At 35.7% G+C, this 24,190-nt stretch overlaps 1 protein-coding gene across 2 annotated transcripts in view; it reads left to right on the forward strand.

Annotated features, from left to right (window-relative positions):
- Positions 1-863: 863 nt before the first annotated feature.
- The window catches only part of LOC115441082 (spondin-2), an 81,813-nt gene continuing 58,486 nt past the window's right edge, over positions 864-24,190 (forward strand). The window contains exon 1 of one of the 2 annotated variants that reach the window (XM_037440423.1): positions 864-1,054. The gene's annotated coding sequence lies outside the window, so the exon portion shown is untranslated. Of the gene's footprint in view, positions 1,083-24,190 lie in introns of both variants that reach the window. The other variant, XM_037440424.1, reaches the window with a different exon arrangement.

Genomic DNA, 24,190 nt, shown 5'->3' on the forward strand with positions numbered 1-24,190 from the left:
ATTCTTGATAGCCAAAGCATTAATAATACCAATATGCTCATGATTAATTTCCAGATATCCGAAACCAACTCGGACAATAATTAATAACGTTAAGTCAGGAAAAGGAAGTATATTCTTATTGACTTTATTTTACGAGGTATAGATAATACGGAATGGGAAAGATATTAGAGGTAAATCAATTCATGTTCGATTGTAATATTGAAGAATAGTTAGATGCGTGTAAAATAAATTAATTGCTGTATGCTTCTGATAATAAGAATGGTTAATGCATATTTTGTCCCCTCCGCTGTTTTGTAGAATGCTAAAATTCGTTACTTTAGTACTTTTTCTCTGTGCAGGTTTTTTTCATCGTCACAATATATGAAAATCTGTTTACATGAAACTTTAAATACATTTATAAGTTCCTTGGGTTCGAAATCTAGACGTCTATGTTTGTCTTTAATTCTACTAGATACGTTGTGTTTTTTTGTATAAAAAGACCAACAAAAGATTTTAAATAAAAAAAGAAAAGTTAAAAAAAGGGTAATAAAAAACACAACATAAAAAGATCGCATCTATTAATCGAATAACTAATAAATAAACAGATCGTGGCAAACTTTGAAACGATAACCTATCTAAATTATCAGAGCAAACTACCAGGGGGACATAAACTTTCAGTAATTATCTCAAGAGACTTCAATACTCGAAACTCGGAAAGTACGAGCTTCTGTTATCCCATTACTCGTAGCCCAAATAAACATCTAATTCTTTCCTGCGCACCTCTGCACCTTCGTCTATCCCGCTCGCACATATACCCGTCCTCTTCCAGCTCAATTCGGGTTTGGAAGACTGCGAGCGCCGAGCTCTCAATGCTCCTAGTTTCGCTCGCGGCCTCGTGGCGTGCGGCCGTGTCGTGTGCAGGGGGATATTTTAAACTTGACACAGGCGTGTTTTTTCGGGTATTATTAATGAAAATTTAATGGAAAGTCGCATTTAACGTACAGATATTGGGAACGTGTACATAAATTAATTTAAGTGCTTGTGTGTTGTGTGAAATGTAGGACTCTACCGAACGGTGAGTGCAGTTTCAGTGACAATTTCAGGTAGATAAAGCGGCTGATAATAGTACTTCGTTGTGGAGATTTGATTATTGTACCTGGTAGTTGTGTTCAATTGTTTTTGGTTGTAGCTATTGTTTGTTCAAATTGTTTGCGATAAAACATTGATATGCTTATGTCTTTCCTACATACATGTAGAGTTTTGTTATCACAATTTTTACGATAATATTTTATTTCAGTATATTTTATATGAGATTATATTTAAACGGTATGATTTTATTGAGATTTAGAGATGTTTTACGTGTTATTGTGTGTGTATTGGATTTGTTAAAGAGATCGGTAAACAATTAAATGGCTCGTCTTTTTTTTGTACTTCCTTTCGTCGGATTTTAGTACATTTTTTTATGGCATCTTATTGTTATAATATGTTGAATAAATGGGGCTTAGGGATCATTTTGCTCTTTAATAATGTGGCTTTATTTTTCCTTGCCCTACTGTTAATTTTTACGTTTTGCTATAAAATTCGTGGGTTTACCCTCAAAGTCATTTTAAACTACGTATTCCTAACTCACTGCATAATATATTCATTCCATTTTTAAAACAGGCAGTTATAATATTATTATCCATTTGTCCACGTGTTTTGAAAATTAATCGTGAATTTCACGAAAAATATATAAAATAAATAAACAAAACAAGGGGAAGTAAAATTAGGGAACAAATAACACGTACGTTTTATTAAATAAATATGGATGTACGCGAGGCCTCTACACCGTAGCACATGTTTATTCTACGGCGCTACGCTCGTAACGCGTCGCTACGGATCGTATCTATAATGATTATAGGGTTTACTCTCTGCCGTGTTTGAAAAATACTCGACGCTCGTCCGGTGAGACTGTGACTCATCTGCTTTTTAATTGGATCGAGTCTAAATAAATACTCGGATATTTGCGAAATCGAGCCTGACCTATTTTTCTACGTATGTATTTGCTGAATCACAATTCTGGTCTCATTTTATAATAATACGTAAAGCGAAGAGTATCTTTTTTTGATCATTAGGATGCTTTTCTTTGCGTTTTAATTTTACTCTATCACTAGACTCTTTGACCGGTTGTGATTAGTAAGTTTATTTTTTCTGTAATAATAAGTAAAAAAACTATATTTGTACTAACCTTACGTCGAAAAACGGAATGGGATGCTGAAAGATTTTTTTATTTATTTTTATTCTGCCAGAATAAAATGCCTCTAGTACTCCCAATATAGGTATCAAAAACGAGTATGTTGAGTGACAACGTTTTTTTTGACGAATTCATATATAGTAAAAAAAAGAGCTGTGACTCGACACTCACCTGTACTATGCCATTCTATACTACTGGATGTATACCGACTAACCCCGGAACATGACTCGTTGTTACTACTAATGGCGGGTTTTTGCATGTACAGATAATTGAGCGAATCCAAAATTTCAAATCTCCTTTATCCTTTTATGTGCTTATTAATAATCGTTTCTCTTTTAGTAAAGTAAGTTTCAAAGGGTTAACTTTATTTTAAATAAAAAAGAATATTTTGATTTACGTTAATATGTTTATCAAATCACTATAAAGTTTCGTAATTTTTCAGTAATTTATTTGGCTGATTACATGCACGATTATGTTCCGCTTTGAAGGACAATGTAGTCAGAAGTCCGTTTACGTCCCAGAAGTATCAAGCATCTCTTTGTACTTCAAAAGTTCTGTGTCGTGTTGGTATTGTATGAAGGCAGTCTTTGGCAACCGACTTGCTCGACATTCAGTTATTAAAAAAACTAATTTCGTCTAATGATTTCTTATGTTTACGCGAATGTTTGACGACCGTTAATAAATGCTAGAAAATGACATAAAACTAGTTTACAGATTTTATCGCTTTTTTTTAATATTATAATCATTTTTGACGTTTCAAAGACTATGCAGTGTTCGAAACGTTCTTTATTGTTCTCCTTTATGGTCACGAGGCAAATTGAGGTGTTGGCGTCCGAAAAGTCAAACTTACTATATCTACTTACATTTTAAAATTGTATATATTTTTATTTGTTTACGACCCGAACTACGCAGAATGAATTCGCAGTCTAATAAGATATAAATATACAAAATTCATACAAGAAGTATGAAAATTATGTGTGTATTCTTTGTGAATTTATCGTTCGCTGTAACGGTGAAGGAAAACATCGTGAGGAAACCTGCACATCTGAGAAGTTCTGTATAGAAATTCCGAAGGTGTGTGAAGTCTACCAATCCGCACTAGGCCAGCGTGGTGGACTAAGGCCTAATCTTTCTCAGTAGTAGAGGAGGCCCGTGCTCAGTAGTGGGTCAGTATATAATACAGGGCTGATATTATTATATACAAGAGGGCTATAACATTATGGTATAAGTATCCTTTGTACCGGAGATTAAATAGGCTTTGTTATCACAAAGTAACTTTTCATTTTGACGTATCTTTTACCAAAAGTTTCAGCTTTCGCTCTTCAAGGCACTTGATGAAAGTATTAACTTGCATGTAAATTATATATTAGGGTATTAAAATGACTAAACATTTTTATACCGCTTTGTACATTCACGCTCGATCCGTAGGGGGGGAGCAGAGGTAATAATTAGAAAACCTCCTAACTGCTAATAATATTTTTTGTCATTTTGCTGGCAGTTGCCAGCCGTGATTAGCAGAGTCAGTTGGCTCCAGCGACTTCTTTTTGGAAAATTAAGCCTCGGTTCAAAAACTATCATAATTTTGCTGATTCCAAATATATATAAAACTTAAACTCGCTTAAGTCAATTCTTACCAACCGATTAATATGACATCCATTGCACCCTACTTACTGTCAGTTGCAGGATCATATAATAAAAAAGCATTTATAAATGACTTCCCACATTTCCTTATGTTTTCAGTATATAAGGCCGAGCCGGAGCTTTCCGGTCCTATTTCCTGCCACTTAACTCACATCCTCGTGTTACGTGACCGCCTCGACCGTATAAAAACGTTCTTATTAGCAATACTGCGATAGAGACATGGTAGAGTCTTGGTTTATTTTTATTAGCGGGAATCCCGACTATATACTTTATTCCCAAAGAGATATGCAGAAGTGTAAGGCTTTCCACTTTTTGTCACAAGACCTGATTAGAAGTATGTTCTACTACTTTGATATATTAACTGCTTTGGTGGTGTAGTTAGCATTACGGTGCAACTGCCGTGCTGAAATCCCAGGTTTGATTCCCGGGTCGGGAACAGTAATGTTGGGTTTTTTTTATATGTCAGTCCGGAATCTAGAATTTGTGTTCAATATGGCGGTAGGCTCGCTCCTTATCACATCATGGAACGGAATACATACGGCGGAAAATGGATGCATTAGTTGCGCTTCTGTACCCTTCAAATATAAAAATGGAAGATACGTAAAAATAGTACTTACTAAAATTATATTAGGTACTTTTTCCTATAACAAATAGCCGTTACAGAGGTGGATGCCCTGAACGTTAACCGCACTCAAGAAAGTTGGAACTAATCTAGAACTTGAATATCTAGCCTTGAACAAACTCTAACAGCAGAGCTAATCGTATCACAATGTTATTTAACCACTTTTCCGATGAAAGTACAATTTCAATAGCCAATGTTACTGCAAGTATTTTTAATTCTATCTTATTAATATTTCATAAGTTTGTGATTATGTTATCTAATAATTTTTTATTGCCTTTGGAGGCAGGCAAACGATGTCAGACAGAATAATAATAAATGTAGAAATCGTTCGGATTTCGAAGAAATGTGACCCACAGATAGGATTTTTTTTGTGTATTGAACCCTGCACTCTACACTGGAATCCCCCGGCTTCACGGCTGCAGGGGCCTGAAGGAAAGTTGGGAGAGGAAGGATAGGAACCTACTTTTAGAATGAGCGGAGGAGAGAAGGACGGGAAATGTTCGCGAGTCCTCATACGCTTCCATGTGTAGTTACAACCAAGAGATATACACACAGAACTTTGTGCTTAGAGCCGGGGTATCTGTTCCCCCACACATATAGTTTCTATCCTACATTATATATGCAAATTACCAGAAAAATACAGATTTTCAGGAAATACAGAGCGAAGCCGCATGTAACACCTATCTCAAATATTTCATCCAAACAAACGTTGAATACTCTCGTTACGTCTCGAATAAAACAAAAGTCTCCAGGAAACTCAATAAAGCTAAATTACAACAATTACGCAATTTGTTTAGAAGCGAGCAATTTGCGAGGCGAAACGTTGTAGATAATATTACGTTAACAGTGTCTTGCTCGTGGAAACGTTACGCGGATAAGATCTTGTAATTATTCCCGTTTGCTTTGGGGCAAAGGAAGTTTAACGGAATGCCAGCAAGACAGCTAACTAGCACTCCTTGTACAGCGCTAGTATACCTCCTTGTATGTAGCGACAATTGGGATAGAATAAGTTGTTTAGTACTAGTATACGTTTGTATGTCACAAAGATGGCTTGGAAATCGAGTTAATATAGTATTATTTTTTTTCTATACTTGCACAGTTAAGTGACCCCACTGGACCTGATGGTAGGTGGAGTGTGGTCCAATAGATCGTCAACTGACGCCAGATGATTACTGCCCGGCAGTCGACAGGCTAATCCCGGAACACACACATTTACGTGCACCACTATGGCGGACTTGAACACGTTGTGCACGGTGGAAACTATTCGGGCGAATATAAAATATATCCTACCACCTTAAATTGACTGGTAGTGCAAATCGTAAATCCATAGATTTAGAAAATTAAAATTTTATACTTAAACTTTTATGTAACGCAGGCGAGAATACGGAAAAGACAAAATATATCTCTTTAAGTTATCCAATCACATATCATCTAAACATAAATGTCAAATGAAGAAAGCTTATGATGTTATCGGTCGGCGTGTTTAGAACAAACCTTTTTCTATTACAATTAAATGACTGGCATTCCGCTCGCGTGATGGTAAGCGATACGACCGAACATAAACAGTAGCAACATCATACAGAACTTTAAATTACAAAATACTGCGTGATATTCCACTGCACTCTTCACCCAAAAACATATAAAAACGTTTAGGTTTAGAGGTTCAGAAATTACGCTGGCTACACTGTCCATCAAACCAGAACACAACAGTGCCTTCACTGTTGCTTGACAGTAGAAATAAACACTACAGTAGTACGTAGACATTCCTCGTATACAAGAAACCTAACCTTAGATACATGCTTGTTATTAGCAAATGGAAAATGTGACTTGTGATACTTCATAATGGACTATGAAATAAATTTTCAATCGAATTGTCCCATTTGAAAACGGATCACAATGACCATAACTCAGAGTAGATATTAAATCATCTCACACTGAATTTAATGGTATGAAAGTCCATTTAAATGTTTTTGTGAATGTAATATATTTCATTGCTATTGAGGGATGATAACTCTAAAATAAAACTGTTTTAGAGATTTTATAGCGGCTTTTATATCATACTTTTATGTTATAATTTTCTCTCGACGTTTCGAAGACTTTGCAGCCTTCATGGTCATGGGGTGGACTGAGGTGTTGGTCATCAGCAAAGACAAAGTTACAATATCTACCTACAATTTACAATTAACATTTTTTTTAAATTTTAGTTATTGGTGGTCCGATATGCGCAGATTGAGCTTACAGCGTCTTGAAGTCTGGCAATCGCGATAAAATCCATAAAATTGTTTTATGTTAATGTCTAACATTCGCATAAGCATAAAAGATGATAACTCCTCTAATAGTTTTAGTTTTGCGATAGTTGTGTGCTGATGGTAGTCCAATGCTCGCTTATATGATGCTATACTCTCGATTGTTGACATTGGACTGTAAGACTAGTGAAACCAATATAACCGCTCCACTCATAAGTAGTGGCAGCGATAACGCGTATTCCTCCGCAAAAAGAATAAGGATATCTACTTGGATAGCGACTACCGTAAACAAGTGTAAAACCCGTCATAGTGGACCACTTAAATATGTCGCGTTTCGGGATCAGCCTACGTATAGATAAGTTTGAAACAGGTTTGTATATTTGTGTATAGTAGCGAGTGGTCAGTCGACACTCTATCTGGACTCCCCTCCACTTACCATCACGTGCAGTGGAGTCATTTAACCGTGATCATTTAAAAGTGATGGCGGTCTTGGGTTTGATTCTGGTATTCTAGACGTTTCAGAAACCTTCAATCTACAAATGGAGTCGATATAAATGGCCAATCATGTTGCAGAAATAATTTGGTTTAGTTTTTAGAACCGATTTGTTTGCGACTCCGCCCTTGGGATAGAGTTTTTTCGGGATAAAAAGTAGCCTATAGCATTCAGGTAACTTCGTATTTGCGAAAAATAATCAGAATTGTTTTAATAGTTTCCGAGATTAGGGTGTTCAGCCTGTTCAGCTTTATAATATTAGTATAAATAAGACAAGCTTACGTCATATATCATTTTCTTAATATCCCAAATATTTGTAAAATAAAATATCCAAAAATATATGTACACTTTAATAAAAAATAAAAAAAAATAATAAAATACTTTATTTATCACGTAGGCGAACAAAGTTGCACTTATGATACGGCAAAAGAAAGCATAAGAATAATTATTATTATTTCTAAACAACTATTAATATTACTTATATAACTATGGACATTTTAAATTAGGGATAAAATTTATAATAAAACAAGGTACAAACCCAAGTAACCAGCTCGGGCTGCCAGGTAGGGGGAAATACATGTACAATTTTATGGACGTGCACCAACCATGTTCTATCTCTGCACCACCTTAGGTTGACTGGTAGAGAATGCCTCTGACATTAAGTCCACCTTTACATGTTTTGTATAAAGTGCAATAAATAAATAAACAAATATCACTTTAATAACTACGTAATAAGTAAAGTTTCTCACTTTTTATCCAACTTTGCTTTCCTCAACTAAAATCATAAATAACTCAATACCTTTAAAGTTTTCTTACTCAAGGAATTCATATTGCCATGATAGAAAGCGCTGTTCAATACGGAGTCAATTAAGTCTACTGCAAAACCCCTGCAAATTGGAAATATTACTATTGGAATAGATTATTGGGGATTTCCGTTGAATAGTGATCGAGTAGGCTGGGAAATGCGGTCTGTTTAGATTTACTTTACGACAAGTAACTTAGAACAGTACGGAGAGTGACTTCATAAGTGGCAGTGCTATGTTGGGAAATGAGGTTCTGTGTTGGATTTCCAAGTCAGAAAAACATTTTGTTTTTGATGAAATATAAATTGTTTAGAATTGGAATTTTGGCAGTTATATGGGCAGAAATGAGTGTAACAAATCGCGAACATAATATTTTATGTAGGTAGCCTACCTGCCTCGGTGTAGTAGTTGAACTGCTTGCGCGGTACGGCAGCGCTCTGAAGTCCTGGATTCGAATCCCGGGTCGTGCAAAGTGATATTTGGGTTAGTCTGCTTAGCCTGGAGTTTGGAATTTGTGCTCGATTTGGCGATAGGCTCGCATATCACATCATGGGACGGAACACACTTGGTGAAAAGCGGGTGCCCTAGTAGCGCCTTCGGAGATAAATGCGTTAGGTGTGTATAAAGCTTTACGATGCGTATATAACCAACTATTATAATTTTCAACGCTGGCTTTCGACAACGCGTGACGTTATTTAAACTTCGGATCAACAGACAATGTCGGTTTGATCTATACGTTTAAAAATAGAACAATAGCACGAATCAGGACATACTACGCGGAACACTGGCCGAAATAAAAACAAATAAATCGTCAAATATATCAAAGGCGAAAGTTTGAAGGACTCATATTGTTCTCGCGAGATGAATGTATTTCATGTATTTTTTCGCGGTTTTCACATTAGTGTTGAGGCTCTCGACAGTACAATACATACATTATTCAGTGGAACGTTCAACAGTATTTTTTGTGTGTTCCTATTTATTTTTAAAGATACAATGAATAAATTAGGTATGCGTGAAAGCGGGCACCTGTTAAATTCTCAATTAAAAACATCTGCGTCTTGCGAACTAGGCTTACGTAATTTATAAAATTGTTTTTTTGATAAGTTTGCATTGTTATTCATAATTGCTGCTATTCATATTTGCTGGTAGTAGGATATATTTTATATCCGCCTGGGTAGTGGCCACGGTACACAGGGTGTTAAAACCCGCCATAATGGCCCACATGTCGCGTTCCGGGATCATTCTGTGTATATCCGGTTCCAACAGGCCGGCATAATTGTCTCGACTGTCGAGGGGTAATCATCTCTCGTCAGTCGACACTTTATTGGACCCCACTCCACTTACCATCAGGCGCAATGAAGTCACTTTGTTATGCCCGAAAAAAAAACTATTGCGTTTTTTTTTGTTATTATAAAGTTATGTTATGAATACTGGGTGATTTGTTTTACATTCTTCTTGTTAATAAGAAAGGAAGGTCACTTAATTTTATACACCATGCCAGCTTACCGCATCGCTTTCAATACACGTTATGTTTCGTATTGCCTCGAGATCAATTGTTTTAGAAGTTGTTATTATATCTCCTTAAGGTTATAGCTTAAGGTCCATTTTCATACATTTTGTTTCACCTTTAATCTGGGTAACTAAACAAGTATTGACAAGTAAAGAACAAAATGTATGAAAAATGGACCTTAAGCTATAACCTTAAGATCAGTTATTTTAGTAGTTGCTATGCCCTTTAATATCTACATACATACATACATAACATCACGCATTTATCTCCGAAGGTGTATGCAGTGGCGCAACTAGGGCACCCACTTTTTGCCAAGTTTGTTCCGTCCCATGATGTGATAGGGGGCGAGCCTATCGCCATATCGGGCACAAATTCCAGACTCCGGGCATCAGCCCGTTGCAGCACCACCCGTGGCATCACCCGTAAAGTGATATTTGGGTTTTTTCTGCTCAGTTGATACTGAGCAGAAAAAACCCAAATATCACTTTACCCAACCCGGGATTCGAAACCAGGACCTCAGAGCGCTATTGTACCGGGCATGCAATATAACTACGCCACCGAGGAAGTCGCTTGATATCTAAGCCGCACATAATCACTGAAAATAACTGAAAATAACTTATCTACAAGGACTATAGTATACAAATGATTGTAGAAGTTCCGATCAAATTACAACGGGCTTCGAACAATTTGGCATTAGATTAACTTGACATTTCTTTAATTTCGACAAGAAGTCAGTCGTAAAGTAACATTACACCGTCTAATTTGCGTAAGCTATAAAAAGTAAAACGAAAACTTTATACATCACGTTTACATCAAGGTAACATCTGTCCGAGGCAAAAAAATTGAAAAGATTAAGAAATTTTACTTCTGCGCCGCACAGAAATCTGTGCTTTACCCTGAAAAAATAAGGTTCTGGTTTGAATAAGCAAAGCTTGAGGAAATCGGCAAATCTCACGCGACTCCACTGTGGATGGAGACAAGTTGAGGCTTTCTCTCTGGAGGTTTTATGCCCGTCACGCTCGAAGTAAGCTATAAAGCGCTTTACGTCGAAAATTGAAAGTGACTTTAGCTGTAAAACGCACGCGTTGTATGTATAAAGCGCTGTAAGAAAATATCAATTTCTGCTTTCAGCGCTTTTATGTAGTTTTTAGTGAGCGGTTGAATAAGTTTCGCTCGTTTATGTTTATAAAGATGTCTATCAATCGAATGTACTATGTGGATATTTTTTAAATATTGTTTTCTGTCAAGGTGTCTTTGAGTCGCGGCCAAAATGTCGCAATAAACTGGGATAAATTAGGATTTTCAACATACATATATTAATACTATATTCTTGGAAGAGGCCTTTAGCTGTGAGGGGTTTCTAACTAAAAAGAAACACAGAAACGGAGTTTGTGAAAAATTTTAACATATCTTTAGGAAATATAAGGCTTTTTTATTTTATTATTTTATTTATTTATTATATTAATATTCACTTTCTTTATTGAATCAAAAAAAAAAATTACATATCATAAATTTTGTAGTACGGACTACGTATGTATGATTCACACGTAATTTTAAACGGACTATATTGTTGATATAAGTTTACATTATGTATTTATTGTGGCCGAATTGGTTCAGTTAAACTGTATATTTGTTAATTTCGTGCATTATTGGATTTGATTTATGTTTAAATATTCGTGGTTAACGGTTTATTATTTTTTCTTTTTTTTAAGTAGGGTAAAGTGATATAAAATACTTTTGTTACTGTTATCTCTTTTTTCATATGTGCACCGAAAAATGACCTTAGTGCACCTGATGGTAAGTGGAGAGGGGTCCAATAGAATGTCGGCTGACGAGAGATGATTATCCCTCGGCAGTCTACATAATTATGCTGGCCTGTTGGGTCTGGGTATACACAGGCTGATCCCGGAACGCGGCACACTTACTTGGGCTACTATGGCGGGTTTTAACACCTTGTGTACGGTGGCTACCCGGGCGGATATAAAATATATCCTACCATCAAATATGATTAGCAGGAGTTATGAATAACGATGTAAACTAATCAACAAAACAATTTTAATTTCTATTCTATTTTAGTTCTTAAAAATTATGTTATAAAATATTTTTTTAATCAACCTTTTCGGCTTAAAATCAAACCCAAAACCGGACACTTCACAGCTGACTGCGCCACGACGATTCAAATATTTAAACATTAGTTTTCTGTTTTTAGTTACAGCCGATGCCCAGTAAATCGACTCACGAGGGAAATTAAGGGTTTAAGCGCGTACACCCTGTAATCGAATCTACCACCCACGCGCCTTATATTAAAGGTGCTATCCGATATTAATACAAAAATGATTTAATGCATAACCCAAGGTATGAAGGTCGAAAACAGACGAGCGTTTTAATCGGCTTTAGTTATCCGGTAAAGAGCGATTTGTCCGACGTTTTGCCCGACTGGAACGTACTACGATGTATGTTTTGTAGTATGGCTAGTGTGTTGAAGTCTTAGGTACGGTCTTGGGTCGGGCAAAGTATTCTTTCGTTAGCACAATTTTTCTTTATTATTGCTTTGAATAACGAGATGAGTTTGCCGTTCGCCTGATGGTAAGCGATTCGACCGCCCATAAACAGTAGAAACACCATTCAACACTTTAAATTACTTTGAATTATGTTTGGTATTCTAGTGCGTTCGCAATCCTGAGACATGAGATGTTAAGTCTTATTATGTCCAGTAGTTACACTGGCTACAATGTTCTTCAAACCGGAACACAACAGCGACTACAAACTGCTACTGTGCGGCAGAAATAGACATTGCGGTGGTACATACCCAGGTGGACTCTCACATATGAGAGACCTGCCAGTTAATATCAGGCCGGAGTCTCAAATTTGCGCATTTTAGCGGGATAGGCTGGTTCTGGCACATTGGACGGATCTTTTATGACGGAAAGTAGGTGTTCTGGTCTGGCCTTCCCTTTTGGGGATAAAAGGCATCAATATGTGTGTACGGAACACTCTTTTTTCTATAATAGAGAGGCAAAAATGAATCCAAATAAATATTTACATACCACAGGAATCATAAATGCGTAGTTGGATTAATCTTAATAGATTAAGGCACTTTGAAGGTTTAAATAGTTAAACTTTGAAATTTTAAAAATGTTTGACTATCCGAAGCTTGAGAAAGACCTAATATTATTCAAGGAAATGTTAAAGTGAGGTCTCCTTTCGAAAGGCGAGACAATTACGAATGGGTACAAAACACAGGAAATATAAGAAATAAACGCGACACTGCAATGGGTCCATGGATCAATGGAGTAACGGGGCAGGATGCTTAAACCGAGACCAATGTTGGCGTGTTTGGTAAATATTTGTTTATGGTTTGATAATGCTGGGCCCTTATTCTGTATGCTAGTGTAAACGCGTAACGCGGCCGTGTCATGTTATCTTCGAGTAATGTGCGTGGAATGGTATTCTGTAAGCCAAATTTCTATAGTCCTAAACATGATGCGTTGTGTAACGTTCTTGTTACGCACTGTTAAAATAACGTGCGGGATAGAGAATAAGGCTCCTGGATTGAAACTTTCTCGATTAACATGATGTGTGTGTCGGATTAGGGTTGTGTGCAATTATCCACTGCACCTGATGGTGAGTGAAGTGATGTCCAATAGAATGTCGACTAACAATTATGCCGGCTTATTGGAACTGGATATACAAGGCTGATCCCGGAACGTGACACACTTTGTGGGCAACTATGGCGGGTTTTAACACCTTGTGTACGGTGGTCGCTATCCGGGCGGATATAAAATATATCCTGCCACTAACAAAGATAGTTCGTATACTCGTTTCTATAGATCGAAAGCAACACTCATTGGACGTCAGCAATTTATTCCGACCGGCCCGGTGAGTTATTATTGTCGAAATATGAGTTACGCTGCGGGAAAATAGGTTAACAACTGCAGTTTTGGCTGTTTTTCCACGTATCAGGGTTGCCACTAATCAATTAATTGAATTAAAGTAATTTTTACGCAAAAAAGCGGCCATAGTCTATTTGGTCATGGAACGGACTGCCGATACGTATATATGCATTTTCAAAACCAAAAGGCACGTCTCTCTGACTTTTCTCAAGTTATATGTGTATTCTTTGTGAATTATCGCTTCCATTAACGGTAAAGGAAAACCTCGTGACGAACCCTGTATAGCTAAGATGTTCTCTATAAGAATATTGGGGGTATGTGAAGTCTGCCAATCCGTACTATGCTGGTCTAGTGCAGATTAAGGCCTAATATCTCTTAATGGTATAGGAGGCCCGTGCCCAGCATTGGAACATACTTACTAAAAGGCCCGATATTATTACATTTTTATTATTTTTTAATAATAAACAACTTTGATTGCAACTTGTAGTTTACGCCAATCATATTTTTAATCACTTAATAAAATAACTATTGTACAGAATATTATGTTATTATTTATTTTTGGTTTTCGTATTTTTTTTGATGATTTGACAACCCTATTCTGACCACGCTTGTTGTGTTGACGTGAAGTCGACGTGTACTGTTAATTATTTTTTTAATACGAATATTTGCTGCGGTATCAATAAATTCATTTGATTCAGCTATTGAAATGTTTTCCAACAAGTATTCAATTAAAAGCGTAGTACATATATATCGATGATTAAAAGTATTTTATTATGTATGCAATGGCAGAAACAATCAATTTCTTTGTATATTACGTCTGTAGCGAAAGGGTGTCTATTTTAATGAATGTATAAACAAAATAATTTAAATCTTGCCTTACTCATTAAATATTTGCCGCTGACCCGGAATTCAAAATTATACCCTGCCATTACTTGTTACAAAATGTAGAGGAAAATGTTTTTTTTATTTCTGTTACATGTGAGATGTTTAAATTTTTCCAATTATTACCAAATTACATACAATCATTATAAATTGTAGTCTTTGTGTTATTTTGATGTATAACCAATATTACTGTAAAGTTTCATCCACATTCGTTCAGTAGTTTTTTCGTGAAAGAGGAACAAACACATCCATCCTCACAAACTTTCGCATTTATAATATTAGTAAGATTAGTGAAAAGATAATTAATAAAATTGTCTTTCTTTTTTGTATTTGAACATGAAATATTTTCACTCAAATTCGTCCATACTATTCAGTTAAAATGCGAATTTTCCTAAGTTTGCTTAGTAATTATAGCGCTGCAAACACAGTGGTCCGCGGCTAAGTACTATTAATTTCTTGGCTTTGTGTGATGAAAATTGCTACGAATTAATCCAGGGATAATTAATAAGGGACGTTTTGGGACTTCGTGTTTATTTCTCTGAATTCCTTTGGAATTTGGAAAAGTACGGCAGGAAAGTGAGGACAATTTAATTATTTAAAGAATCGTGGCTTTAAAGTGTCTATTATGTCAAAAGATGAGTACCATACAGACAACAATATCGAAAATTCTCTATTGCAAGACTGATTTATTTATTTTTTATTTACACTTCATAATTATAACACAGAAACAAATCACGCATTTATCCCCGAAAGGATATGCAGACGCGTAATCAAGGCACCCACATTTCGCCAAGTGTGTTCCGTCCCATGATGTGATAGGGTGCGAGCCTATCGCCATATCAGGTACATAATTAAAACAAATGAAAGCAATAACTAAAACGAGATTTTTTTCTACATTCTCGCCTCTGTAATACTAGATACTTATATAAACCCTATAAAATTCTCTGTCATACGAACTACACGTGTAAATGAGGCATTAGTAAGCCAAAACTTAAACCAAAGACCGCAAAACAAGTCGGCGAATGAGCTCCGCTGTATTTAGCTATGGTTATCAGAGCTATAACTCGACCAAATTACGTCTGTACCAGCTTAATGAAGTTTAAATAATTCAAGACCTTCTCAAACTGTTGCCGTTAAGTTTTACCCGAAATGGTCGGTTTAAAATGTTAATTGGAGGACTTTGGCTGAGCTCTATCGGAACATCGATTTCTTAAACTAAGTTATTGTATTGAATTATCGATGTTGCTTGAGTGGAATGAAATTAAAACTTATGGAGCGTTGCATCTTAAATTGTCTTTTTAGGGGTAGGCAGGAAATGAAATAGTCTAGATTTATGTTAATATCACAAAATGTAATAGAAGGAATGAAGGACATGTCCGCTTTTTAATGGGCGCTGGTTCTTAATTTCGAACAAATTGTAATCAACGAGAAAATATACATTCACAGGTATTCTCAGAGAATAAACTAGATTTATGACAACTTTATTTTCTTGGGTATGCGTTTCAAAGCAACATTTATATTTCCAAAGAGGTCATTTTGAACGTGATATTGGTTTAAGTAAAAGTAAAATTTTAAAAATTTCAAAAACTGTGGTCTTTAAAATTACATTATTAATTTCAATAAGCTCGTTTTTAAGATTTATATTCAAATATACATGCATTGGAATTTATGACGAATACAAAACCCATTTTTGGACAGATCCTTTAAAACACGTTGTGGATAGTCATTAGCCACGGACAATAACCGTTTACATTTTTTTATTTGCCCGAGCGTTCACATAATCCCGTAATTAAGATAGAAATATTGCTCATTCATTACACCAGAATACGGTTCCAATAATAGAATATCTATCAAAATAACTAAGGTGACACATCCAATCATCGCTGCCAATGAGTGGAAATCGAAAATAGAATTCCATCTTAATGACTTCGCACATTAGGCGCCGCGCAGACGATTGCTGGTGGTACTATGTGTTTTTATCCGTGCATGACAAAATGATCCTACTGCTCCTGATGGTAAATGGAGTAGGGTTCAAAAGAATGTCGACTAACGAGAGTTGATTACCCCTCGACAGTCGACATAATTATGCCGGTCTGTTATACACAGGCTGATACCGGGACGCAACACACTTACGTGGGCGACTATGGCGGGTTTTAACGCCTTGTGTGCGGTGGTCGCTATCCGAACGGATAAAAAATATATTCTACCTTTCTTTTCTATATGGACCTTTCTACTCTTACCATTAGATACAGTGGGATATTCAGCCGTGCTCGTAAAGAAATAGAAAGAAAGAGAACACTGTCAACTATGGCAACATGTACACATTTATATAACATCACGACTTTTTAAGGGTAGGCAGATGAATATAATATTTTGATTGCCATGTTTGGTACTACAATATAGAGCTTATCGCCTCTCAAATATGATTGATACCAAAAAAAATACGACAGACTTATGACACAAAATAGTTAACGAACCGTAACTATTTTGTTTCAAAATTCAAACCACATTTCGCTGACTCACTATTACAGGGCTCTATGTTGAATTTTTATGTATGTTTCAAAAACGATATAAAAATCATGTTAACAATTAAAAATCACAGTGACTCATGATTCCGCCTTTATTTACCTTCAGAGATTATTGGAAATTTTTACTGAGGAACACATAGAATTATGTGATATATAATTCAATTTGTACATCAAATATAGCATAGAACTTTGTAATATTGATCCAGAGGTTCATATCTTAGAGTCTATTTTACAATGTTCAAGTAAATGTTATCATTCAGTTAACGTATTGATTATTATATTTGAGACCATGACTTTTGTACTTAGTCGACCTATAAAATTCAACGATTATCGTTTATTCAGAGATCGTGAACAAGCTTTTAGATTTATAAACAAGTTTTTACTTTTTATTAGAGATTTTTTACTATACTTTTAGCTAAAGCAAGCAATAACAATTAACACATTCGTATTTTAAAGTTATAGGTAACTAGTAAATTCGATCTTTGTCATCACAAAGATACAATAAAATGTTTCATTTCCTACTCTCATTCGGTTAGAGGTGATTGTTTATCTAGAATCAAAAATATCGCGCAAAAAATTTTGTATGCGCTCTCCCATAAACGACTTACGCATTTCCATTTGATTATATCTCATTAATTATAAAAATATATTTATTCTCAATATGCAATAAAATTTCGCGATGAGTGATGTGTTTACTTTACAAATACGAAAGATTTGATCGATTTGCGACGCTTTTGCACGCAAATCAGATATTCTCAAGCATTCGCCAGCTCTGATATATTTTCTTTGTACTGAAATACATTGAGATTATTATTGAAAGGTAATTTATATTTAGAAAGCATTTATTAATATAATATGTACTTTAATCTTGTAATTCTCATTCTTACTAATATTATAAATGTAAAGGTTAGAAAAATCTTTGGAAGTTTGTGTGTCAAGATGTTTAAGAAGTAAACTCAGGAACAGCTAAATGGATTTGAATGAAATTTTGCATACGGGTACATCATGTCCTAGATTAACAAATAGACTTTATATCCTGGCATTTTACTCCCATGGGAAATATGTTTTTTTTATCTGTTCAGCTACTTTTGTGGCTAACGGTACATGGCGTAATTATTATTAAAATTCAATTATACTACTCTAAAAACTATAAAAAACCATGAATAAAAAAAATTATATGCTAAAGGAATTTTGGATGAACGTATTTTCGTTGCTCAAATGTTTCAACCATCTTGCCAAATCAAAAGTCGTGTTTTAATGTTAAGAGATTTGTCACAAATGTATTACAAACAGGCGTTGACAACTTTAAATATCGTCGTTTTTCATAACAAATATTTTTATTTGTTAAATTTGGATATAGGTACTTATTTAAATAAAAACTAAAAACTATTTAAACGGATTTTATCGCGGTTTTTTATATTATTATTTTCTCCCGACGTTTCGAAGACTTTGCAGCCTTCATGGTCACGGGGGGGACTGAGGTGTTGTTCATCCGTAAAGTCAAAGTTACAATATCTACCTACATTTTTAAATATACAACTTTTTAAAATTTTATCTGTTGACGGTCCGATCTACGCAGAATGAGCTCACAGTGTCTTGAGGTCTGGCAGCCGGTCTTTTGGGATCCGATTTAATTAAATGTAGAACAGGATCCCAGGCTTGTGCAAGCTTCCAACCATCTTCCCTCTTGAAATGTGGGTGTTTTTAATTTCAATAGCCTCGCGAATCATCCTAGGCAGGAATCGGTGTTCTTTGGCAAGGATTTGTGGCTTGTCTAATCGCAAATAATGATTGGAGCCTCCTTCAGAATGTTCAGCGACTGCAGACTTCGTAGAGCGTCGGTGTTTCACGTCAGCTATATGTTCTTTTACGCGGGTCCCTATATTTCTTTTTGTTTGTCCTATATAAGAGAGGCCACAGTTGCAGTCTATCTTGTATACACCCGGTTCTTGCAGAGGTATATGGCACTTGACAGGTGGTAAAAATTGACTAATCTTCTTAGGCGGCTTGAAATAGGTTTTTATTGAAGCACGCTTCAGGATGTAGCCAATCTTGTCGGTGACTCCTCTCACATATGGTAGTACAACCGGAACACGTTCAACTGTGGCTGGTTTCACTCGGTCTCTGTGACGGCGGCGTGGAATTTGGAGCTTGTTGTCTCGCAGTACTTGCTTGACATGTTGTAGCTCAGCGGCCAGGTGTTTCTCGTCACAGATTCCTCGTGCTCTCTGAAACAATGATTTGCCCACGGTAGCTAACTGTTTTGGATGGTGGTGAGATTCACCGTTCAGATATTTATCAGTATGGGTCTGTTTCCGATACACAGTATGACTTAAGGTCTGATCAGGATTACGAATGACTAAAACATCCAAGAAAGCAAGAGATTTGTTGTGTTCTAACTCCATAGTGAATTGGATTTTATTATTGATGGAGTTAAGGTGATTTAAAAATGCAGATACTTTGTCCGATGGTAAAATTGTGAAAGTATCATCTACGTACCGTTTGTAAAACCTTGGAGAGACCGGTGATGTTGTCAGGGCTGTCTCCTCGAAGTCCTCCATGAATATATCGGCGACTACCGGAGATACAGGGGAGCCTATCGCTACACCCTCTACTTGTACATAGAACTGATCATTCCACAACATATAGCCAGATGTAAGGCAGTGTTGGAGTAGTTCTGCATATTCCACAGGTATGTTATTATCTACTAACTTCTTAGACACAATTTTGATGCAATCTTGTAATGGTAAGCTCGTGAAGAGAGACTGGACATCAAAACTGACCATTGTTTCATTGTCAGCTAACTGTAGGTGTTTAATGTCGCTGACAAATTGGTATGAATCCTTCACAGATGCTCTAGTGTTTCCTCTGAGGGTTGAAAGCACTTTTGCTACGTGCTGAGCCAATCTGTAGGTTGGTGTGTCGATCTGACTCACAATGGGACGTAGTGGAGCATTTAACTTGTGTATCTTCGGCAGTCCATACAGTTTAGGCGGTTTTGCACACGAAGGAACGAGTAAGTTTACGTCGAGATTTAAGTTATCGGAGTAATTTTTTATTAAAGTGCTAGTAGCCTTCAATATCTTGTTAGTCGGGTCTGATTTGACTATTCTATACGTGCTTCCATCCGATAAAAGTTGTTCCATTTTATGATTGTAGTCTGACGTATCCATTACTACTGTCGCATTCCCTTTATCTGCACGGAGAATGGTAAGGTCTTTCCTTGATCGCAAGTTCTTCAAAGCGATATATTGATGTTTTGGAAGATTTGGTTTCGGCATTTTCTTTTGACGCAAAATTGACGAAATGTCTTGGCGTATTGCCTCCGAATCTTCCTTTTTTATATTATTCATGAAAAGACTGTTCTCAACATTGCAAATAATGTCTTCATACGGCATCCTTCGTGGTGTAACAGCAAAATTTAAGCCTTTGGATAAAACCATATATATAGGACAAACAAAAAGAAATATAGGGACCCGCGTAAAAGAACATATAGCTGACGTGAAACACCGACGCTCTACGAAGTCTGCAGTCGCTGAACATTCTGAAGGAGGCTCCAATCATTATTTGCGATTAGACAAGCCACAAATCCTTGCCAAAGAACACCGATTCCTGCCTAGGATGATTCGCGAGGCTATTAAAATTAAAAAACACCCAAATTTCAATAGGAAAGATGGTTGGAAGCTTGCACAAGCCTGGGATCCTGTTCTACATTTAATTAAATCGGATCCCAAAAGACCGGCTGCCAGACCTCAAGACACTGTGAGCTCATTCTGCGTAGATCGGACCGTCAACATATAAAATTTTAAAAAGTTGTATATTTAAAAAATGTAGGTAGATATTGTAACTTTGACTTTACGGATGAACAACATCTCAGTCCCCCCCGTGACCATGAAGGCTGCAAAGTCTTCGAAACGTCGGGAGAAAATAATAATATAAAAAACCGCGATAAAATCCGTTTAAATAGTTTTTAGTTTTTATTTCAATGTCTAACATTCGCGTAAACATAAGAAATCATTAGGTACTTATTTTTATATAATATTAATTAATTAATTAATTATATCCAGTTTGATATTTGAAAGAAAGAAAGAAAAAATGTTTATTTGGAAATTGTCTGTGGACCAGATAGCTGAAAGTAATAAATAGGTACACACGGCAGTACAGGTATAGCTCTTGTTATGCTGTGAAGAATAATATGTAGGTAGTTTATTTTTAAGTTATGATTACTACGGAGTTAAATATCTCTATAACTGTCTGCCATTATCGAATTTTATAAATTGCATTAATCTTTTCCATACTTCTTAATTTGTTATCGTACATGTTTATTGTAATTTCGCTTATAATATTAATTATAAACTGCTAAACCGATTTCAATGCTATTTTTATTAAGAAAATAGCATAGGTAAAGGTTTAGCTGTTTTTATTATGACTAACTGAAAATCTATAAATGTGACTAAAGAAAAAACTAGTTATAAATGTTAAAGTAGGATTTAACAATTCATTGAAATTCACGTGTATGAAGGAAAACATGCTTCTATTAACAAATTCGTACGAGTCTCGCCCACAGAGCGATTCATTCAGACGAGAAGTGGGCTCATGAATAAATTATTATACTGGTTCAACTATTTCAGTAACCGCGCTGAGAAAACATTCAACTATTTTTGTGTCAACTGTAAGGTAGGACACGATGATTTTCTGGGAGTTTATAATGTTTTATTTTGCTCTCTGTTTTACTCTCAGTTCGCATACGTGAAGAGCCTTGCCAGTGCCAAAAACCCTTAGACGTTTTAGTGATTCCTAGCGTCATCTATATGACACTAACGCCATCTGTTTAAAAATCAGATTAAATAATTATATTATTCCCCATGGAAGGAAATTATATATATATAAAAAAATACCTAAGTGTTTGTCCAGGACATGGTTTATATATGTGCGGAATTTTATCTAAAATCGTTTAGCTGTTTCTGAGTTTGTTTCTAACAAACATCCACACATTTTTGCAAGATTTCGTATTTATGTTACTAATAAAAAGTATGATAAGATGTAAAAGAAGCAGGTAGAACTACACATAAGTTATTTTAATATGTTACATTAGTAATGTAAGTACTATATATGTTCATATTACACGAAATGATAAAATCAGCCTTGTAGTAATATAACAGGTCCTCCTCTACTACTGAGAAGCCCTTAGTCTACCACACTGGCCTAGTAGTAAGCTTTCCTTACGATATTTTCCTTCACCGTTAAAGCAAGCGATAATCCACAAAGAATACACACATAATTTTAGAAGTCAGAAGTGTGTGCCCTTGGGATTTGAATCTGCGGACATTCCTCTAATCCCCTCTTATAGTTATCAAAAAAAACCTTATCGCTTGCTTATGTTTGACAACGCGATCGATACAGCATCATTCCATATTCTAAAAATCGTTGATTTATTGCTTATTCCTGTTGTTTCCAAGTGTATAATGGCAATTTATCACCAGGAGACAAGTACAAATTGCGCTAGAGGTGAAATTCTGCGACCTAAAACCCACATGAGTGTTTCAGAGCTTATATACATAAATATTTTCCTAAGGGAGAAAGTAATCGTTGGTAATGCAACAAATGTAGTTGAGATATTGTTTAAAAAAATACTTTATTTATAACGTAGGCGAACATAGTGAGCGATAAGTCAAGGTTCATGAGAATATTTAATTATCACTTAAATAAAGTTGCTTATATAAACTAAAGACAATTCATATAGGATATAAAATAAATGAAAGACTACAAAGTAAACAAAGAAGACAGCTCGGACTGGCAGGAAGTGCCTGTTTTATAGGACTACCTTGAAGGTGTTGCGTCCGCGATACCACATTTCTCTAAGGACCCAGGTTCGACTCGGGTCGAACAAAGATATAATATTTTGTTCACAGTACCCAATAGTAGAATTTTAAAAATTCCCACTTACATCATGGGATGGAATACACACGGTGAAAAACTGTTGCTCTCGAAGTACACGTCTGTCTACCCCTTCGAATAAAAGAGTCATGTATGTTGTTTTATGTGGATATGTTCTAATGCTGTTATTTTCTAGAAAGAAAATAATTTTACTGTTAAAAGCCACATTATCCATGAATGATAGGGTTTATTCCTGTGAAGATTACGCTAGCGGAAACACGAGTAAAAGCTATCATTTCGTAGAGTCGTATTCTGACGTGCTAAGCGTAAAATCGGTTTGTCAGGGAAACCTTATTTCGAGATAATTGAAGTATTTTAATAATAGTTTTATAGTTTTTTAAGTAAAATTGAGACAGAGAAAACTCTTAAAAGGTTTTTTAAACAAGTTCTAAACAAGGTACCTTTATTTAGGTGAGTTCACTGGATGGGCATTTCTTTAAGCTCTCAAAATCAAGTTTTTTTTTGAGATACCGCTTTTGGTCTTAGCACAGCAGTATTGATATAATATTAACGATGTCCGAATGCAAGCTATTTACTAAGTTATATGATGATTTGAATAAACGATCTTAATATTCGATTGGATTTTGGGAACAATTAAATCAAAATAAGTCATTTTCATATCAAACACACTTGATTCTGATTAGTTCATTTATACTATGGATCGAAACACGGTCGAGATCGACTATAGAAATCAGCGGTAGTTCCACTAACTTAATACCTCATTTGAATACTATTCCAAAGCATCGATAACCATTCATCTTGTTGAATTATTTTTTAAAGCAACATCCATTAGACTAAATCAAATAATGTTTGTCCGAAAAAAGTGGGATTATGTTGACTATTAAAATGGGTAGCTATCTTTAGAGCTCATTTATTCAACCAAATAATATTAGAATTTCACTCAAGGTCCTTAAAATTTATTCTACTTATATTTTATAACTTCCTAATTGCCCGGTCCCAAAATTATTAGTAATAAGGCGTACAAATGACTAAAATAATGCCTAGATATAATAGTATGACGTGTCAATTGGACACAATGCCAAATCGTAAATTTATTTCTACACTCACGAAATTCTGGAGTATTTTAGAAGATATATTTTAAATGTCGCATTTTAATGCAAGTGCGGGAAGTTCGTTGAGTGCTAAGCGCCACAACTGTTAAAATTTTCTGAATTTTGAGTATAAGATCGAGTAGACTCGTAGAGTATCCTCGGTGGCTTAGTTGTACGGCATGCGCGGTACGAGAGCGCTGTGAGTTCCTGGGTTCGAATCCTGGGTCGGGTAAAGTGATATTTGGGTTTTTCTGCTCGGTATCAACCCGGAGTCTGGAATTTGTGGGGTGAGTGTCCTGGTTGTGTGATGATGTATGTCTCTCTCTGTGTGTGTGTGAGTATCTTCATCAAACTGAACCAATAGATGTTAA

This window comes from Manduca sexta, chromosome 19 (assembly GCF_014839805.1).
Source record: "Manduca sexta isolate Smith_Timp_Sample1 chromosome 19, JHU_Msex_v1.0, whole genome shotgun sequence".
Taxonomy (NCBI): Eukaryota; Metazoa; Arthropoda; class Insecta; order Lepidoptera; family Sphingidae; genus Manduca; species Manduca sexta.